Source organism: Bos javanicus, chromosome 15 (assembly GCF_032452875.1).
Source record: "Bos javanicus breed banteng chromosome 15, ARS-OSU_banteng_1.0, whole genome shotgun sequence".
NCBI classification, from domain to species: domain Eukaryota; kingdom Metazoa; phylum Chordata; class Mammalia; order Artiodactyla; family Bovidae; genus Bos; species Bos javanicus.
The window spans coordinates 47,808,900-47,831,049 of NC_083882.1; the positions used below are offsets into that span (position 1 = coordinate 47,808,900).

At 40.7% G+C, this 22,150-nt stretch overlaps 1 pseudogene; it reads right to left on the reverse strand.

The window, feature by feature from the left end:
* Positions 1-1,996: 1,996 nt before the first annotated feature.
* LOC133261260 (tripartite motif-containing protein 5-like) lies at positions 1,997-8,618 on the reverse strand (annotated as a pseudogene).
* Between the last annotated feature and the right edge of the window lie 13,532 nt (positions 8,619-22,150).

Sequence of the window (22,150 nt, forward strand, 5' to 3'; positions counted from 1 at the left end):
AGTAAATTTTGTATAATTTTTTTCCCTTACAAATGAGATCCTGAGTATCACAGAATCTAGTTTACTTGCTAAGAGCCAGTGTGTAGAAACACAAAAACTATAATAAAATTCTAACAATCTTTGACAGGGAGAGCTGGTTGGAATAGTCTGGACAGAGGCACAAAGGTGTCTAGGATATGGAAAAAGAGAGGTCAATAAAAAATAAAATGAAACAGTATGCCCTGAAAGCACAAACCTGTTTAATAGGACACTGATAAAGGTTTTATTTTTCATTAATTAATAGATCAAATATTTAAGCAGAGACACTTAGATGCTTTACATTTAGTAACATTTATCTTCTCACAATGATCTTATGTATGGTGCAATTTTTATATCAAGATTACTTTAAGAAAATAAGCACAGTGTTTAGGGATGTTACTCAAGATTATACTGCTAATGTGTAAAGAGACAGGTCTTGAACTCAAATACTCTGCATACAAAACTTCCTCTCTTAGTACATATCATTTATGATATTTTCTCCTTAATTCCTTGATGAATAAGGGACATCAAGGATAAACAGAGACACTGTTCAGCACTCATTCTTTAGAGAATGATTCCTAAACTAGGTGTTTGACAGTGTGCAAAAGTTGTTGAAAAGCTTTCCTTCTTCTTAGCAGTCAGTGGCAGAAGAAATGAGATTGTAAAAATTTGGCAGAGACATCCCTTCAATACTATTCTTTCTTTATGAGGCATCAGTCATTTTTCCTTAGGATAAGGGAATGGTGAATTAAAATTTTCTTGTAATGCAAAAATGATATTGGGAAAATATAACAAAAACAAGTCTTATACCCTATTGATGAATTGTTGTTGTTGTTATTTAGTCTCTAACTCATGTCTGACTCTTTGTGACCCCATGAACTGTAGCCCACCAGTCTCCTCTGTCCATGGGATTTCCCAGACAAGAATACTGGAGTAGGTAGCCCTTTCATTCTCCAGGGGATCTACTCGACCCAGAGACTGAACCCACCTGCATTGAAGGTCTCCTGCATTGGTAGGCAGATTCTTTACCAATGAGTCACCAAAGAAGCCTTTGATGAATTAAGGACATTTAAATTGAACAAGACGGAGGGGTGGGGCAACAGTAGATAAGCCAAGGTGTCTTAGATGCACATATGTCAAGAGACACTACAAAGAAGTGAGTGTGAATCTAAGAAAGTTCAAGAATTTGGCCATCACAGAGTTACGGGAGCATTACATTTCCCAGGATTGAAATATGGAAACATTTTCCGAGTAAAGGAACATGAAGAGAGTTTACAGATGAGAATTCCTTGGTTTGTGATATTGACAAATAAGACATCAGTATTACAGTCTAGGAAAACCACAATACAATGGGGAGGAATACTCAGGGAGAGGGTTAAGATCAAGGGACCTGAGGAAGAAGACTCATCAAATGCATCATATTCAAACTGAACATATTCTTTAACCCTCTAATCCAGTAGCTATATTTAGGTTGGTATCTCCAGTAAATATATTGACCATTTCCCTTGTTTTCACATAGAAACTTCATCGTATATTCATTCTGTTTTCCACCATATATTCCCAGGACCCAGGCAGGTTTTTCTGACACATCTGCCTCCCAGTGATATTTCTGTGATGTGATAACTGGGGATCCCAGGACACCATGATCTTCAAAATCATCATTCTTATATATATTGTTTGGTTCCAAATTGCTCACATATCTCAATTGCTTTTGGTCCTCAGAAATGGCAAGGTCCTAGCAAGAAGATTCAGGAACATGTGAACTGTGGAAAAATTACAGAGTTGGATTAGGGCTATGATGTAGGTTTATTTGTAACACTGTAAAAGGGATCTTTAAAATAACTTGAATGGAAAGGTAGTGTGTACATGTGTGTATTGGGAGTGGAAATGGACATCTTAAAATATGAGACGTGATAGAAAATGAAAAAGTCTAAAAGATGATGAAAATAGGGTGGCTTGATAACATTGTGATGTTTCCTTACCCCAATAGCGTTGCACATCTGTCAGCCCTGAAATAATAATAATAAACCTTAATGTTACATATAAACAAGGGAGTCAGCTCTAAAATCTATTTTTTTCAGATTAGGGGAAGGGTTGTGGTGAGGTACTGAACTGATGAAAGAGAAATGAACAACCACTTGGTCACTTCCCATAAATATGACCACATTGTCAGCACAGAGTATCTGGGCTTTGCTGTCTCTATCCACATCTAGAAATTGGAGGCTCCTCCCCATTTTACCCACATCACAAGAATTCCACAGACACCCACTTCGGTAGCACTCCTCACCATTATACACTCGTTGTACATCTGTCAGATCAAGAGCTGAACACATTCTCCTTTGTCCCTTGGGGAGTGTTCTGGGCTTCTTCAGGGTTAAGGTTTCACTCCTAGGGAAGGAAAAGATTCACCCCCACACGACTGACTTCTGGTTCCTCTAAAACCACTGACTTTCACTCCACTGATGCACTTGAACTATCTTGGGAAAGGAGAGACTGGACACCTGACTTTGGCGCCAGAAGGAATATGCAAATGTTCACCTTCCTAGTTACCCTCCATGTGACCTGGGACTGTACTGACCTGTCAGAAGGACAGTTTCTTCCTTCTTTAGCAAAATCATTAACTTCTCCCTCTCTAGCTCCTAGAAAGCATATGAAATTATTTGAAATAATATTTTGGTACCATAAAAAATTAATTTGTGGAAAAATCCCTGCATAGATACGTGTTCCAGGGAGGTGTCAGAAAGTTAGGTAGCAGGACCTGGCTCCCAGGTGTTTGAGACATACCAGGTATGAGAACACTCTCTAGAGAGTACCCAGGTCTTCAAAGTCTGCTCCCCAATACACAGGCTCTCAGAATACCCCAAGATCTCAGGTTCTCAGGGAATAATGACAAACCCTTGAGAAATAGGACATTAGGAATACTAAAGCAACAGTGGTTTAAATTTTATGTGTTTGTAAAAATCTTGATGCTACCATGTACATGTGCAAATTTAAACACAAGGATGCTAACTTTCCATTCTGCCTTGTAGAGTATATGAGCAAGATGGGTCAATTGTTTGTAGCACAGCCATAATAGTCTTTGATATTCAAGTCTGTTTTTGGAAATCTAATCAGAAAGATATAGAAGGGCCAAGTCTCTTCTATACTCAAGGCAAAATTCAAATATAAAGGAGTTCTCTCCAATTTGGGTGCTTGGCTGATAAAGAAGACATGACTCTCCCAAGGTAATTCAAGCACCTACTGAATATGAAAGCTGAGTTGAATAAGGACACCAAGTGTGAATTAAATATTTGAGGTCACAGGAGTCTGTCATTGCAACCTCTTATTCCTATTATGGCTACTGACTAAACTCTGTGACTTTCAATGACCACAATTATCTATGGTAGAAGTTGGTCCATTCTTAATCATTAGGAAAAATTTAGCCTTGATTTGTGAACAGAAATTGAAGGCAAATCTATATACCACTTTTTCTGCCTTGAGCATTGTTTCCCTCTAATTGGCCACCAGATAAATCTAGTCAGTGATTTTAATTATTTTTATTCCATAAATGGACTATCTCTGGTCTCCCACACGTACCTTTTCATGATGTTGTTCACATCCTCGTGAGGAAAAAAACATGAGTCAAGAAGTAATAGGTCCTCCCACTTACAAATCTTCATTACATCCCCACCAGCCCCTGATTGTATGAATAGGATGGTCTCAATGTGAGAGCAAAAGTAAAGACAAGAGTGAGGCCAATCATTCTAGAAGACTCCTGTGACGCTGTCACATTTTCAACAAAGGTAAAATAGCTTTGACACTTGTAATAGAAGGAATTTAGTATGTGCTGATGAGAGAATATAAAAAACCAACATATTCACTTTCCTGCAAAGGCATAAAATGGCCTATGAGGCTATTTGAATATTTAATGGTTCTTTAATTTATTCAACAAAAGTATCAAGTGTTATACTATTATTTGCCAAGCTTGAAGTCAGGCTTTGGAGAATCAAAGAGGAATACATAATCCTAATATTCCTCACGCTATTAACATGGCTTTTATGAGGCTGGAAGTAAACAAGTGTATTAATGTATGTGTTTTTCATGTCTCTCTAGCGTCATTTTACACACTATCAGTGATCTCTTTCACTCCCTTGAGTTCAGCATACACACGGGCAGTTGATTTCCAAATCTTTACTTTTACTCAGTTTTGTCTCTTCAGTTCAGTTCAGTTCAGTCACTCAGTTGTATCCTACTCTTCATGACCCCATGAATTGCAGCACTCCAGGCCTCCCTGTCCATCACCAACTCCTGAAGTTCACTCAGACTCACGACCATCGAGTCAGTGATGCCATCCAGCCATCTCATCCGCTGTCGTCCCCTTCTCCTCCTGCCCCCAATCCCTCCCAGCATCAGAGTCTTTTCCAATGAGCCAACTCTTCATATGAGGTGGCCAAAGTATTGGAGCTTTAGCTTCAACATCAGTCCTTACACTGAAACACCCAGGACTAATCTCCTTCAGAATGGAGTGGTTGGATCTCCTTGCAGACCCTCTAGGGACCCTCAAGAGTCTTGTCCAACACCACAGTTCAAACACATCAATTCTTTGGCACTCAGCTTTCTTCACAGTTCAACTCTCACATCCATACATGACCACAGGAAAAACCGTAGCCTTGACTAGACGGAACTTTGTTGACAAACTAATGTCTTTGAATATGCTATCTAGGTTGGTCATAACTTTCCTTCCAAGGAGTAAGCGTCTTTTAATTTCCTGGCTGCAATCACCATCTGCAGTGATTTTGGAGCCCCCCCCAAAAAAGTCTGACACTGTTTCCACTGTTTCCCCACCTATTTCCCATGAAGTGATGGGACTGGATGCCATGATCTTAGTTTTCTGAAAGTTGAGCTTTAAGCCAATGTTTTCACTCTCCACTTTCACCTTCATCAAGAGGCTTTTTAGTTCCTTTTCACTTTCTGCCATAACGGTGGTGTCATCTGCATATCTGAGGTTCTTGATATTTCTCCCAGAAATCTTTGTCTCTTAAATGCTTATTAATCTATTCAGTAAAAAATGAGTCACAAGAATCAGTAATTTATGATGTCTAATACGTAACTTACTATTCAGCAACCAAACTGTCTCCTCTCTTATATCCCATTTTCATAATGTTACCAATAAGCACTCAATCACTTTCTGAAAACTAGAGCATTTATCTGCACTTTAGTTTGTACTGAGTCAGTTTTGTTCAAGTCCTTAACAGTTTGTAGCCATCTAACCCTCTTAATCATCAGAGATGTTGTTTTCTTTGAGCAGATATTTATCAGTATATTTGGTGTCTTTAATATTAGACTTATTTCCATGTTACCAAAAACTAGTACAACAGCTGGATCCACACCCAAAAAACAAAAACAAAGTCTCTCTGCTCTTTTCTTATATATGACAAAAATCAAATAAAACTGCAATAAATAGAAAATTTTGTGGATATATTTACAACTTTAATCAATGCTTAATTTTGAAGCTCCAGCCTTGTCATCAGAATCTGGTCTGTGTCTTTCTCCAATTCTATTTACTCCACCTATATTGACTTTTGGAAAAGGAAATGACAGCCCACTCCAGTATTCTTGCCTGGAGAATTCCATGGACAGAGGAGCCTGGTGGGGTACAGTCCCTGAGGTTGCAAAGAGTCAGACACAACTGAGCAACTATCATTTATATTGACTTTATTCTCAATTTTGAAGAAAACAAAAATCTCCTGACATAAACTCCAGAAGAAAAGAGAATTTTTCTTCCCATTTTTCGGAAAAGTTCAAATGCTTGCAGGCATTAGCCTGTAGGATTGGGTGGAATATTAAAAGCATCATTGTATTGTTGCTGGAAGGAAATGAAGCAGTGGTACAGGAAGTTTCTATTTTTACTGAAATGAAATTGGTGTTAGTCAGGAATAGACTATGATGGGATAGGAAACATTCTAATCATTAGAGAAACTATTAAGAAAAATGAAAACAATGTACATAGTTACAAAATAACAAAACAATATTTTATACCAGAGATATTTAACACAAAAGAAGCTAGTTGAAGTGGAAGAGAAGAATGAAAACTAGCCATACGGAATGCAAATAAAAAATGATAAATTTAAATATAACCAGATAAATGACTGCATTATTAAATGGAATTGTATTAATATCCTCATTAAAAGGAAGACTTTTGACCTGATAAAAAGCCACTATTGCTATCTACAAGACATACATTTTACATTCAATGATACAAGAAGGGTGAAGTTAAAAACATAGAAAGCTATATATCATATGAACAGTAAAGCTCAAGTGTTCATATCACAAACGCTGGAGTTTCTTGCCCAGTGTCACCTGCAGCATTTCCATTGTTGACCCTTTCAAACGATGTTCTACATCTGAGATGGGATTTCTCACCAGCTGGGTCTGCTGGATCAGCACATGCTCAGAGTCTGCCAGGTAGTAGACCAACTTCCTCCTTACCCTTCAGTTTTTGCAGTTCCTTCACCTCCTCATATTTAAGGTTCTTTCTCAGTTTTTGAAACACTGCCTTGACATTTTGTCTCTCACGTTGTATTTGATCCTTCAGGAGTATGAGAAAGAGAGAGAAGAAGACAGAGAGAGAGAAAGGAGGGAAGCAATGATTAAGGAAGCTCACATGCTATTTCTTTTTTCTCTACATCACAATTCAAAATAATAGTTTCAAGTCTGCATTGTTGAAGACAACTCATAGCCAAATGGGACCCCTGGCTGTCACTCAGTCTTCACACAGATGTCCAGGATGCTCGTGCCTTCCTGTATTACACTTGACTCTCTCTCATCACCTTCTGCTAAGGTTGAATGCTGATGACAGGTGTAAGTTGCTCAGTTATGTCTGACAGAACTATGAAAGTGAAAGTGACAGTCACTCAGTTGTGTCCAACTCTTTGCAACCCCATGGACTATACAGTCCATGGAATTCTCCAGGCCAGAATACTGGAGTGGGTAGCCTATCCCTTCTCCAGGGGATCTTCCCAACCAAGGAATCAAACCGGGGTCTCCTGCATTGAAGGCAGACTCTTTAATAGCTGAGCTACCAGGGAAGCCAGGACAGAGCCATGAGCCATTGCCAAATGTCTCAATCAGAAGAGTCAAGGACAAAAACACATGACAGGATGGAATCTGAGGTTCCCTTGTTATCCTCATGAGAGATGCCCTCTGTATAAATACCTCCCTTCCAGTATCTATGTTAATCTGTGATATGTTCCCTTTTTAGCACCACCCCTATTAGGTATACGGAGAAGGCAATGGCACCCCACTCCAGTACTCTTGCCTGGAAATCCCATGTACGGAGGAGCCTAGTAGGCTGCAGTCCATGGGGTCTCACAGAGTTGGACACGACTGAAGTGACTTAGCAGCAGCAGCAGCAGCATCAGGGGTAGGATCAAGGAAAGGACTAATCAAATGACAACTGTCAGGGAACAAAGAGGAAGGCCGCTACTTGTGACCACCCAAGATCCTGTCCAAGATATCTATCTAGATCCCTCAGGAAGTCCCTTCTCCTACCTTCCAGGCAGCAATGTCTGCTCTGACTTTAACTTCCAATTCCTCAGCTTCCAGCTGCTTCTCCCTCAGCTTCTCTAGAGCTTCTTGGAGTTTCTTCTGTGAGAAAAGTACCACACAGAGTCAAGTTATGGGCTTTCTCAGCATCACTATAGAGGATAAATGAGAGAGAAATGAGGCTGATTTCCAAAGAGAATCCACTTTACAAAAATTGTAGAGAACAGCTATTAGAATCTATGACCTGGGAGAAAACCTGAGGTGGGGAATGTATTCTTAAGACTCAAGAGATAGGAGTCAGCATTCTCTTTGGTTCTCTTTGTTCTAGAGAAACCTGATCCTGCAGCAGGGAAACCACACACCTCAATCCACCCAGTGTCCTCATTACCCTCCTGACCAAAGTCATTATGAGAGCTTCTTTGGGCATCAGATCTTCACCTACTTCTGACTAAAAGTCTGTGTGTAGGATCATTACTTTGTAATTGGGGGAATTCACAGAAACACCCCTCACACATCAGAAGGTGGGCATAGGATGAAAAGAGATCACAGGCCTCAAGTCCATGGTGACCAGGTAAACAAAGTCCAATGCAAAGTGGAGATTTCCCCTCAAGTAACACTTTATGATCTGTCTTTCCTCCATTCTGCTCTCTTACCTGATAGTCCTAGGCAACATCTTCCATGAGGAATGTGTGGTTACCATGGTGCTCCTGGAACTGCTCACAAAGCCAGCAAATGACTTCCCTGTCCTCCTCACAGAAGAGCATGAGTTTCTCTCCATGGCGCAGACAGAGATTTCTCTCTTGCTCCACCTCTGCGCTCAACTTGACCTCTCTGAGCCTCTGTACTATGTTGGCCACATGCGTATTAGGCCTTAGGTTTCCAGGCTCATAACTAATTCTGCACACAGGGCACCTTCTGTCCTCGTCTTGGTCATTCATGGACACCATGTTGTTTGCAGTGATGCAGGCTTGGCAGAAGCTGTGGCCACAGTCAAGGCTCAGGGGTTCTGTCAGAAGCTCCAGGCAAATGGGGCAGGTCACCTCCTGCTGTAGGTTCACCACAATTCCTGAAGCCATGAGAGTTGCTCAACTGCTCCAACTTGTCCTGACTTCTGAGGATTCTCTTTCTCAGAGATCCCTGAGTGTTGGAAGGTTTAAAAGAGGACCGAGTTAGAAAGATAGAAATGCAAGATATTAGTTGTGAATAAATCAAGTACAGTCCAAGACCAGATTATTGAGGAACAAAAGTGAACCATGAAGATACAAGATAAGAAGCTTGGTGACCTGGCAAAAGGACATTTCATAATACTTTTAAATTTTTTATTTATTTTTTTAATTGAAAGGGAATTTGTTGTATGACTCGGAACTCAAACCAGGACTCTATACCAACCAGAGGGGTGGGATGGGGAGGGAGGTGGGGGGGAGGTTCAAGAGGGAATGGACATATGTATATCTCTAGCTGATTTAAGTTGATATTTGCTAGAAACCAAAGATCCATCTAGTCAAGGCTATCATTTTTTCAGTGGTCCTATATGGATGTGAGAGTTGGACTGTGAAGAAAGTTGAGTGCCGAAGAATTGATGCTCTTTTTTTTGTTTTTGTTTTTTATTTTTTTATTTTATTTTATTTTTAAACTTTACAAATTGTATTAGTTTTGCCAAATATCAAAATGAATCCGCCACAGGTATACATGTGTTCCCCATCCTGAACCCTCCTCCCTCCTCCCTCCCCATACCATCCTTCTGGGTTGTCCCAGTACACTAGCCCCAAGCATCCAGTATCGTGCATCGAATCTGAACTGGCAACTCGTTCCATACATGATATTATACCTGTTTCATGCCATTCTCCCAAATCTTCCCACCCTCTCCCTCTGCAACAGAGTCCATAAGACTGTTCTATACATCAGTGTCTTTTTTGCTGTCTCGTACACAGGGTTATTGTTAGCATCTTTCTAAATTTCATATATATGCGTTAGTATACTGTATTGGTGTTTTTCTTTCTGGCTTACTTCACTCTGTATAATAGGCTCCAGTTTCATCCACCTCATTAGAACTGATTCCAATGTATTCTTTTTAATGGCTGAGTAATACTCCATTGTATATATGTACCACAGCTTTCTTATCCATTCATCTGCTGATGGATGATGCTTTTGAACCGTCGTGTTGGGGAAGACTCTTGAGAGTCCCTTGGACTGCAAAAAGATCCAACCAGTCCATTCTGAAGGAGATCAGCCCCAGGATTTCTTTGGAAGGAATGATGCTAAAGCTGAAACTCCAGTACTTTGGCCATCTCATGTGAAGAGTTGACTCACTGGAAAAGACTGTGATGCTGGGAGGGATTGGGGGCAGGAGGAGAACGGGACGACAGAGGATGAGATGGCTGGATGGCATCACTGACTCGATGGATGTGAGTCTGAGTGAACTCCGGGAGTTGGTGATGGACAGGGAGGCCTGGCGTGCTGCGATTCATGGGATAGCAAAGTCGGACATGACTGAGCAACTGAACTGAACTGAATAAAATTCTGTGAAGACATTTCATAGTAATTTTAAATACTTTACTCTTGATTCATGTCACATGACAAATTCCATCCTTACCTTTGGAATTATTTTTATTATGTAATTTTACTAAACAAAAAGATGACCTGTCACTTTTTCCACTAAGATCCTTATGTGACCCACCATCTTTCCATGCTCCAAATATCCTCAGTATCAAAATATCAGTATGACTGTCTCTTGTACTTCAGTAAACTCTCCTTAAGTGTTCTCTTATCACATAGACCTGCTCTGAAGACTTAACACAATGTACTCATTGTCTTCATTTGTTGGATGTTTACAATGATTTCCCTTATTGTCATGACATAATTTTACTATATGACAAGGATTCCCAGGTGGCTTAGTGGTAAAAAATCTGCCTGCCAATACAGGCGATGCAGGTGACTCGGGTTCAGTCCCTGGGTCAGGAAGATCCTCTGGAGGAGCAAATGGCAACCCACTCCGGTAATCTCGCTGAGAAAATCCCATGGACAGAAGAGTCTGGCGGGCTTCAGTCTATGAGGTTGTAAACAGTCAATCACAACTGAGCACACACATACAATATTTGACTATGTGTGTCTGTACATGGTGAAAGCAAACCCATTATCAGATATGTAAAGAGAGATGGTGACTCACAAAGATCACGTATCTTCAATACACAGAGTGGAACTAAGCCTAATGTATTAGCGGTCCTCCTTTAGGGGCCTGTTTCCTACCCATTGAGCTAATCAAAGACAGACAAAGGCAAATTCATGGACTCAATTAATACCCAATGCAGTGGAGGTGTGGAAGTGAAGAAGGGAAGAGATACAGATCACTTGGGAGGTACTGGGAAGTCTTAGTGGGTAAATAGTGATTTCACCTTGGCCTGAAAATAGGTCAAGGATATTGATAGGAGCCCAGAGATGTGTGTGTGTAACAGGATTATAGGGAGGGAGGTAGTATCAATATATTCAACCGATCACACAAGTCAGGTATCTGAAAACACATAAACACAGGAGAAATAAATGTAAGTCTTGGAAAAAAAAAAAAAAACCTCTCAATATATTGGGCAAGATCATTCGACTAATTATCACTAATAAGTAACATATGCTAGCAACTAGACTAATATCCATAAAAAGAAATATGAGTCTAAACAGAAGATTTAAAGCACTATTAACTTGATATTCACCTTGAAATTAATAGTAAATAAAAATCCAGTCTTAGGTGCATATATATATATATATATATATATATATATATATATATATACACACTTGTATACATACAAAAGAACAAATGTGGAAAACATTACCAAAAAGATGCAGATGTTGTTTAGAAATCAAATAATTGGAGAAAATAAGGGCTATCCAAGAATTTCAGCTTGAAAATACAACAGTGAAAGTGCAAACTGAAGAAGATAAAGGAAACATGGAATTAGAAAGAAGAAAAAACGTTCCAGGTAGAGGAAATGAGTTGTGTGTGGAAGACACATCATCTTGTATGAGTTCGAAAAGGCTAGTGTGGCTGGTGTACAGAAGACTGCGGGGCTTTCTGCATCACAAGAGGCTGCAGTGACATTAAACATGACACTTCCCAAATTGTATAACTTTCAGGGACCCATCTCCAAGAGTCAGGAGAAGTTATCAATGTTTTCCCATCAGAGAGGAATAGGGGCATGACCAGCTGTGCCCCTGGGCTGTGAGATGTTGGATGGACCCAGTGTGGAATAGGGAGGATCAGGTAGGATGCAGGCACAGTTGCTCAGTGGAGAGATGATGATAGCTCGAGGGACAGGGTAATGAAGAAAATGCTGGGCAGCAGGTGAGAGTGAGAGATAAGAAGAGGTATAAGGACAAGATTGGGAGTTGGACTACATATGTGGGGACAAGGGGTAACACCAGTTCTGGAATCTTTCTTCCTGTAAAGGTAATATTGGCTTACTCTTGTAAGTTGTGTTGTTGTTGTTGTTGTTTGTTTTGTTGTGTGTGTATGTGTGTATGTTTTGTTCTTCTGGGAAGCCTACTGCATTACAATAAAGTGAAAAGTCAGCAGACTTTTGAGAAGGTAACAGGCAGAAAGGCCAGGGATCTCCAAATGGAGGAAATAGGCTGCAAGTGTCAGACATCTTTTATGTCTCCCTTAAGCGGCAGGAGGAAACAAACTACAAGTGTCAGAATGTTTTCCTTCTCTATACAAAGTTAAAAGAAGGTTTCTCTTAAAATTCTGTGTTGCCATGATGACACCTGGTTCTGCATGAACTTAACTTTTCTCAAACCTTGAGTTTTTCTTATGGAAATGTTTTTCATAAGCTATGTTGATGAAACTATGTATCTGCTTTGGAATTTGCCTTTCTTCCCTAGCTCAGAAAAAAGCATCTGCCTACAATGTGGGAGGCCCAGGTTCGATCCCTGGGTCAGGAAGATCCCCTGGAGAAGGAAACGGCACCCCACTCCAGTACTCTTGCCTGGAAAAGCCCATGGACAGAGAAGCCTGGTAGGCTACAGTCAGTGGGGTCACAGAGAGTCAGACAAGACGGAGTGACTTCACTTTCACTTTCACTTTGCCTTTCTTCAAAGTGGTTCCACCTAAGACTAACTTTTTTTCCTTTTCTCAAATCTTGGGCAGATAATGGCTCAACAAACCAGTATTCATATCAATTGTTTGATGGCTGGGGGATGATACACCTCATGCCATCCTATCTCAGAAATGCATATTGTGGGAGAGGGGTCTGGTGAAACACCCTCAGCCTTGAGGTGTCTCTCTTATCTGATTAATAGCTTTCTGACAGACATAAAACAGCTTGCTAAAACTAGCAAGGGGGGCACTATTTCTTCCCCTTTCTGATGTCTATGTCAGAAGCTTTGTCTATCTCTTTTATACTTTAATAAAAATTTGTTAAACAAAAGCTCTGAGCGATCAAGCCTCGTCACTCGCCCCGGATTGAATTCCTGTCCTCTGGAGGCCAAGAATCCTGGTGTCTTTCATGGCTCAGCAGCAACCTTTCACTTTAAGGCCACATTTTTGACAGCAAAACTAGTTTAGATGTATTAAGTGCATTTTGGCTGATGCATAAGATAACACGTTAATGAATATCAAGGTCAGGGGTAGACATTATATCATTTTATAGCTAAAGCTTTGCTTAAAATATGGTGAGGGGCCTCCAATTATTTCTCATCCTATTCAAGATCCAGCTACTGTTGAGATGCATTAAAAGCCTATAAAGAAGGGAGGCACAGAGCATGCATTCAGACATGAAATGGCAAAATGTATTTTCCTTGAAGTGCTCCAAGGATCTAATATCAAAGCAGCTAGATCCACAAGAGACATGAAGGAACTAGTCCTCATACCTGAAGGATGACACCCCACCACTCTCTAAGCAGTGATACAGGCTTCCCTCGGCAACAGGAAGATAGATGTGGGAACATGAGTGACATCTGCCTGATGAAACCTCAAGTCATTTGACTCCCATAATGTCAGAAGCTTGATCCTTACCTTGTATCTTTTAACTTGGAGCTCATGAAAATACAAACTGAGAACACCTCAGATACAACAGCCAAAGACAGCATCAGTTCAGTCAGTTCAGTCAGTTAAGTCACTCAGTCGTGTCCGACTCTTTGTGACCCCATGAATTGCAGCACACCAGGCCTCCCTGAACATCACCAACTCCTGGAGTTCACTCAAACTCACATGCATCGAATCAGTGATGCCATCCAACCATGTCATCCTCTGTCGTCCCCTTCTCCTCCTGCCCCCAATCCTTCCCAGCATCCTTGTCTTTTCCAATGAGTCAACTTTTTGTATCAGGTGGCCAAAGTATTGGAGTTTCAGCTTTAGCATCATTCCTTCCAAAGAACACCCAGGGCTGATCTCCTTTAGAATGGATTGGTTGGATCTTCTTGCAGTCCAAGGGACTCTCAAGAGTCTTCTCCAACACCACAGTTCAAAAGCATCAATTCTTCGGCACTCAGCTTTCTTCACAGTCCAACTCTCACATCCATATATGACCACAGGAAAAACCATAGCCTTGACTAGATGAACCTTTGTTGGCAAAGTAATGTCTCTGCTTTTCAATATGCTATCTAGGTTGGTCATAACTTTCCTTCCAAGGAGTAAGCATCTTTTAATTTCATGGCTGCAATCACCATCTGCAGTGATTTTGGAGCCCAGAAAAATAAAGTCTGACACTGTTTCCACTGTTTCACCATCTCCTTCCCATGAAGTAATGGGACCAGATGCCATGATCTTAATTTTCTGAACGCTGAGCTTTAAGCCAACTTTTTCACTCTCCTCTTTCACATTCATCAAGAGGCTTTTTAGTTCCTCTTCACTTTCTTCCATAAGGGTGGTGGCATCTGCATATCTGTGGTTATTGATATTTCTCTCGGCAATCTTGGTTCCAGCTTGTGCTTCTTCCAGCCCAGCGTTTCTCATGATGTACTCTGCATATAAGTTAAATAAGCAAGGTGACAATATACAGCCTTGACATACTCCTTTTCCTATTTGGAACCAGTCTGTTGTTCCATGTATACTTCTAACTGTTGCTTCCTGACCAGCATACAGGTTTCTCAAGAGGCAGGTCCAGTGGTCTGGTATTCCCATGTCTTTCAGAATTTTCCATAGTTTATCGTGATCCACACAGTCAAAGGCTTTGGCATAGTCAATAAAGCAGAAGTATGTCAGCAAATTTGGAAAACTCAACAGTGGCCAGAGGACTGGAAAAGGTCAGCTTTCATTCCACTCCCAAAAAAGGCAATGCCAAAGATTGCTCAAACTATTGCACAATTGCACTCATCTCACACGCTAGTAAAGTAATGCTCAAAATTCTCCAAGCCAGGCTTCAGCAACATGTGAACCGTAAACTTCAGATGTTCAAGCTGGTTTTAGAAAAGGCAGAGGAACCAGAGATCAAATTGCCAACATCTGCTGGACCATGAAAAAAGCAAGAGAATTCCCGAAAAACATCTACTTCTGCTTTATTGACTATGACAAAGTCTAAAGGACATAAAAAGACAATATTTTCACAAAAGGGAAAATAGTAAGATCATAGAGATGACTTTCTTCTTTTGTGACTGCAGTTTAACTGTTTCTCTAAACATAATATAGCCACAGGGTGTGAATGTTATATGAGAACACTTCACTTTTGCCAAATAGAATTGGAATGTGAAATTGGGCTTTGTAATATTTCCCAGGAAGTCATCTACTATTATTTAATATAAATACCTCACAATACTAGCAAAGTAAAACCTGAAAAACTAAAGTAACAAAACAATTCTAAAGCCTTGTAGCAATTGGCCTGACAGAGGTGAACTGTATAGGTTCAGAAGACAAGGGTCTAACACTGAGTATGCCTGAGAGGGTGACAAGAATAGGTAGAAGAGGTGACTGTCTCCAAAGTCAACCTTGACGAAATAAGACTTGGTCAGAAGAAGGGAAATTGGGGCGAGGACAAAGATTTGACTCGTGTCATCATGTGCCTGAGAAAGGTGGGTGCAGATGAATCTTCTTTAGGAAGGAGGAAAGGGGGGAAATGGAGAGACTCCTCTAAATTACTTTCCATGTGGGTCTCACAGTGTTGTTATGATAATACTTCTCTGACATCCTTTTATATCATTAATACCAATCAAGTAAGATTTTAAAAATAAAAGATACCACTGTTATTAGAAGTCAGATGCTTCCAGATGTCACTTCTAGAAATTCTTCCCATGTGCTCCCTTGCCTCTGAACTCTCAGCTCAGCTGGTTCTAGGTGGCTGATCCAGCTCAAGGAGAAGGATGAACAGGTTAGGGATGTAAGGAAGTGCAGCAGTTCCCTGTGTCTGGACAAGAGAATTCATGAGAGGCTGTGCCCTAGCATCCAGGCAAGCCTAGGGAATGAGAATTTACCTACACGGTCATGAAGATAAATGACTGTCTTCAGCAAGGTGCAATTCAAACTCACAGAATGGGAAGGAGCTGTGGGTAGATTCAGCCTTGAGAAATAAACATCCCTTCCAAGGAAGAAACAGTAAAGTCATTTGCTTTATTCCAACCCCGCTGCTTGTAATAGTTCCCCTCCCCAGACATATTTTCAGTCAGCACTCTCAGCAGGAAGTCTGCAAGTTGGGCTTTTTCCCCCTTTAGAACAGCTTCCACACAACAAATAAAACTCACCCAAGAAGATTTAATTTTTTCTACTCTGTCTCTCAAACTCTGTCCTCTACAAACCACTCAGTTATCCTCAGACACCAGTGGAAAAGCTGTGATTCCTTGGAGAAGAGTGAAGGCAGGACCTGGGCAGATGTTTTCAGGATTCAGTCACCACATTAAAGGCCTGACCACCCCTGAGAAGATTCCTAGTAGAAGGTAGGGGACATGAAAGTTAAATTCAAGGGTGTGGAGTAAGGGCAGGAAAGGACAAGATAAACTGCAGACCAATAGAAGCTCTCTGTATAGGTTCTATGGGCAATGACAAGGCTTTTGTGCCTGAGCCTGGTGGGTCAGTGATAGTTTTTTTGTATCTCAGCTCTCCTCCTGGAAACTGTTCTCCTGTCTCTTCTATCCTTTGGAAAACTAAACTTACTGAGCAAGTTAATGTCACAGACACCCAAATTGTCTTGTTTCCTTACTAGTAAGCTGTCTGGAGGAAAGAGTAAATTACCCGCCTTTACCCCAGTTAATACCCACACTGAGGATTTCCCTGAGGCAGCAACACTGCTGTGCTCTTCCCCGGCCCATGTCCATAAGCTGAAGTAAGTGAATCTGGCCGGTCTATCCTGTTAGGTCATGTTAGAGGAAATGGCTCAACAAATCTGAAATCACTCAGATGGTCAGTCAGAGGGGCAATCACAGACCAGTTGTTCACTGATGCCGACTTTCAGGAGATGGATGTCATATGACCAAATTGACACTTTTCCTAAATAGGCTGAGAAAAATGAAACTGTAAGAGTGTCATTTATTGGGCAATGACATCTAATATTATTTAACATATAATCCTTATGACCTTAACATAATAATGATTAAGAAGGAAAATTAGTGAGATGGTTAATTTTATCTGTCAACAAGGAGCTTCCCAAGTAGCTCAGTGGTAAAGAATCTGTCTGCCTATTCAGGAGACCCAGGAGACATAGGTTCAATCCCTGTATTGGGAAGATCTTCTGGAGTAGGAAATGGCAACCCACTCCAGTATTCTTGCCTGGAAAATTTCATGGACAGAGAAGCCTGACAGGCTACCATTGAAGGGGTGGCAAAGAGTCAGACACAACTGAGCACACATGTCAGCAAGACTAGACACTAGGTGCCCAGATTAGACACTCTTTCTGGGTGTGTCTGTGAGTGTGTTGTTTACAGATGAAATGAGAAGTGCAGCTGAAGACTCAGTAGTTTGCTTTCCCCAAGTTGGTTGGACATCATCCAATTTGTTGAAGGAATGAGAGCTAAGATATGAGTGTGTGCATACACATACAGACACAGAAACTGGAAAAAAATCCTCCTGAGAATCTCTTGTCAAATCAAAGGATGTCCAAAGTTAAAGAAACTGGGAATTTTGGGGAACAAGTAGGGATGAGAGCAGATATCCCTGATCCACTTTGTTTTTTTTTAAACTTTGATTCTGTTGGAGTCTTTAAATATTAATAAATAGTGGATTATTTACTGGAAATAAAGAAAAGTTGGATTTCTTTAATTAATATTTCTTCTCCCTCTTTCCTCTCTTTTTCTAATGGGATACACATTACGTTAGTAGTGCCCTTCCTAAAACTGTCAGGTAGCTTTTACAGAATTTCCTTATTTACTTACTTAGGGCTGTGCTCGGAGAAGGCAATGGCACCCCACTCCAGTACTCTTGCCTGGAAAATCCCACGGACGGAGGAGCCTGGTAGGCTGCAGTCCATGGGGTCGTGAAGAGTCGGACATGACTGAGCGACTTCACTTTCACGCATTGGAGAAGAAATGGCAACCCACTCCAGTGTTCTTGCCTGGAGAATCCCAGGGTCGGGGGAGCCTGGTGGGCTGCGGTTTATGGGGTCGCACAGAGTCGGACAGGCCTGAAGTGACTTAGCAGCAGCAGCAGGGCTCTGCTAGATGTTTGTTGCCGCACGGGCTTTCTCTATTTATAGCAAGCGGGATCCGCTCTAGTTGCGATACGCGGGCTTCTCACTGCAATGGCTTCTCTTGTTGCAGAGCACAGGCTGTAAGGTTAGTTGCTTCACGGCACGCGGGCTCTTCTTGAGTCAGGGACTGAACTCATGTCTCCTGTATTGGCCGGGGGATTCTTTACCACTGAGCTACCAGAGAAGTGTTCCTCATTTTTCAGTATCATATTTCTCTTTCCTCTTCTACTTGTATCATTCTTACATTTCTTTCTGTGAGCTCACAAATTCTCTCTTTCTATGGTCTGCTCTATTGTCAATGTTTTCTAGTGAATTCTTTACCCCGTTGTGTGTGTGTGTTCTTCAGCTCCAGAATTTGTTTGGCTTTTCCTTAGGTTCAGTGTTTTTGGTAAAGCATTCCTCTGTTCTGTAATTTTATTTCTGAGCTCATTCAACTGCTTTTCTTAGTTTTCTTATCTCCTTGAGTTTCTTCAAGACCTATTTTGAATTCTCTATCAGTTAGATCAAAACATTCTGTTACTTTAAGTTTGGTCTCTGAAGAATTGTCATTTTTCTCTGTGTTGAATGGTTTACTGTCCTTCTTCACACTGTTTGATGAATTGTTCTCTGTGCCTGTGAAATTAAATGACAGATTTTGAGACAGTCCTTTCCTTTGTTTTCCAGTAAGTGGCAACAAGGCTTTGAACTCTCTTATCTGCTTTGCCTCTGGTTGTATTTGAGAGGTGGCGATTTCCAGCCTCCACCATCTCTGTAGGGCTTCCCAGGTGGTGCTAGTGGTAAAGAACCCCGCCTGCCAGTCCAGGAGAGACGTAAGAGATGCAGGTTCCATCCCTGGGTTGGTAAGATCCTCTGGAAGAAGGCATGGCAATCCACTCCAGTGTTCCTCCCTGGATAATCTCATGGACAGAGGAGCCTGGCATGGGGTTGCAAAGAGTTGGACATGACCGAGGGACTTTGACTTTCTTATGCCACCAAGGTCATTGTTGCCTTGTTTCTGCTAGATTTGCTGTCATCACCAAGATGATGCACTCTTTCCTTGAATCCAGGATCCCTTGAGACATAGGCTCTGCTATTGGGGGGTGGGGGCGGGAGGGGAGTGTGGGGTATGGGGGAAGGACACAGGTAACTGGTCAAGCAGGTCTTCTCAGTATTTAAATTTCAAATATTAAATTTTTTTTACATGAAAGTGAAAGTCGCTCAGTTGTGTCCAACTGTTTGTGACCCCATGGACTGTAGCCTGCCAGGCTCCTCTGTCCATGGGATTCTCCAGGCAAGACTACTGGAGTGGATTGCCATGCCCTCCTCCAGAGGATCTTCCCCACCCAGGGATCGAACCTGCATCTATTACATCTCTCCTGGATTGGCAGGAGGGTTCTTTACCACTAGTGCCACCTGGGAAACCCTATGTTTTTATACATTGTAGTCCATTTAAAGTTATTACAAACAACAATTAGATTTTCCCATGCTATACAATATATTTTTGTACCTAATTTATTTTATACATAGTAGTTTGTATCTCTTAATCCTATATAAATACCTCATTCCTCCCTGCTTCCCCCTCACCAGTTGTAACCACCAGATTGGTCTCTATATCTGTGATTTGTGTCTGTTTTTTATTTAACTTTGTTTTATTTTTTAGATTCCACATATAAGTGATAACAAATTTGTCTTTCATTATCTGACTTATTTCAATAAGCATAATGCACTTTAGGTCCATGTATGTTGCAAATGGCAGAATTTCACTTTATTTTATAGGTACGTAGTATTCGATTGTGTATGAAAAGTGAAAGTGAAAGTCGCTCAGTCCTGTCCCGCTCTTTGAGACCCCATGGACTATCCAGTCCATGAAATTCTCCAGGTCAGAATACTGGAGTGGGTAGCCTCTCCCTTCTCCAGGGAATCTTCCCAACCCAGGGACTGAACCTAGATCTCTCACATTTCAGGCAGATTGTTTACCAGTGGAGCCAAGGGAAGCCCACCATACAGGAGGTGGTAGCCTATTTCTTCTCCAGCAGATCTTCCCGACCCAGGAATCAAACTGGGGTCTCTGCACTGCAGGCAGATTCTTTACCAGCTAAGCTACCAAGGAAGCCCCCAGATGATGATGCACACTACAAGCCAGCCAGGAGTCAAACCTGGACTCTTCAGATCCATAGTCAGCTGTGTATTGTGTATATACACCACAACTTGTTCATTCATCTCTGTGGACACTTAGGCTGCTTCCCTATCTTGTCCATAATAAATAATACTGCTGTGAACTTTGGGGTGCATATATCTTTTTGAATTAATATTTTCATTTTCTTCAGACACATATCCCAGGAGTGGAATTGCTGAATCATATGGTATTTCTACTCTGAGCTTTTTGAAGAACCTCTGTACTGTTTCTATAGGGCCTACACCAATTAACAATTTCATCAATACTGTACCAGTGTTCCCTGTTTTTCCTTCCTAATCACCAACATTTGGTATTTGTGCTATTTATTTTCTCTTTGTATTTGTGGTGTTTTTGACGACAGTCATTATGACAGATGTTAGGTGATATTTCTTTGTAGGTTTGATTTTCATCAAACCTGATGATTAGCAATGTTAAGAATTTTTTCATGTGCCTGTTAGAAATCTATGTCTTCTTTAGAAGAATGTCTATTCCAGGCTTCTGTTGATTTGTTACTGGGGTCTTGGTTTTCTTGATGTTGAGTTCAATGAGCTATTCATAAATTTTGATATTAACCCCTAGTGGTCATATCATTTGCAAATATTTTCTCCCTTTCCGTATGTTGTCTTTTCATTTGGCCAATTGTTTTGCTTGTTGTGCAGAAGCTTTTAATTAGGTCTCAGTTTTTTGTTTTTGTTTTTGCTTCTATTTCTTTTGCATTAGAAGACAGATTCAAAAACATATTGCAATGATTTGTTATGAAAAACTGTCTTACCTACATTCTCTTTTAGGTGTTTTATGGTTTCAGGGCTTACATTTAGGGCTTTAATCCATTTTTAATTTACTTTTGTATGCGGTCTGAGGAAATGTTCAACTCTATTCTCTTATATATAACTGTCCAGTTTTCTCAGCATCAGTTATTGATGAAATTCCAGGAGTCTTTCTTTAGTCTTTTACTGAGAAGAGAATCTGTAACTGGGAGAAACGTATAGATTTCTATTCTTTTCAGCAGAAGGTGGCTTCATTTCTGGGGTCAGGAACCTTGAGAGAAAGTGAGTGCCACACGGTGAACCGATCTTTTCTTTTGTATGTAGACATTCAGATCTTCATTTTCTCATAACTAGACACTTGATCCTGAACTGGAGAATGGGGCATTCCAGTAAAAGAAAAGTCAGCAATGTCCCTGGACAGTCATTTGTCAATAATTCAAGAGTACAAAATTTTCCTAGTAAGTCAGAATTTTAGTCATAGTAGCAGTGGGCAGACAGGAAGGCAGAGGTCAAAGGGAAAATTTTAAAGCCCAATTTTTTTCTGTTTTCAAGAATCAGTATTAAGATATTGAGTGTGCATACAAACACACACACACACACACACACAAAGAGAAACACTGGAAAAGTCCTCCTTGATAACCCTTCTCTCATCAAAGGTCTTCCTAAAATGAGAAAATTGAGAATTCCTGAGAACAAACAGGAATAAAAGGAGTGATAGCTTAAACAAATAATCCATTTTATTTCTTGAGAAAGAAAAAATGAACTATGATTTGGTTGGAGGAAAACTGGGGAAAAAATTCCAAAAGACATGGGGATTCCATCAATCCCTTAAAGAATATTCATTTCAGAAATAATTCCTTCTCTAATCTCACTAAAGGAAGATAGCAGACTTTTCTCTTCCTTCTTGTGAACTTTCACCTCAATGCAAAAGTCTGACCAGGGCTCAGAAAACATTTATCTACACCACTGTTAAGAGATCCCATGACTACACTTTAGAGTATTAATGTGTCACTGGGAATGTAATCACTGTGAATTTTTTAAAGCTGGACAAACAGACCATGGGTTTCTCTGGTGGCTCAGACAGAAAA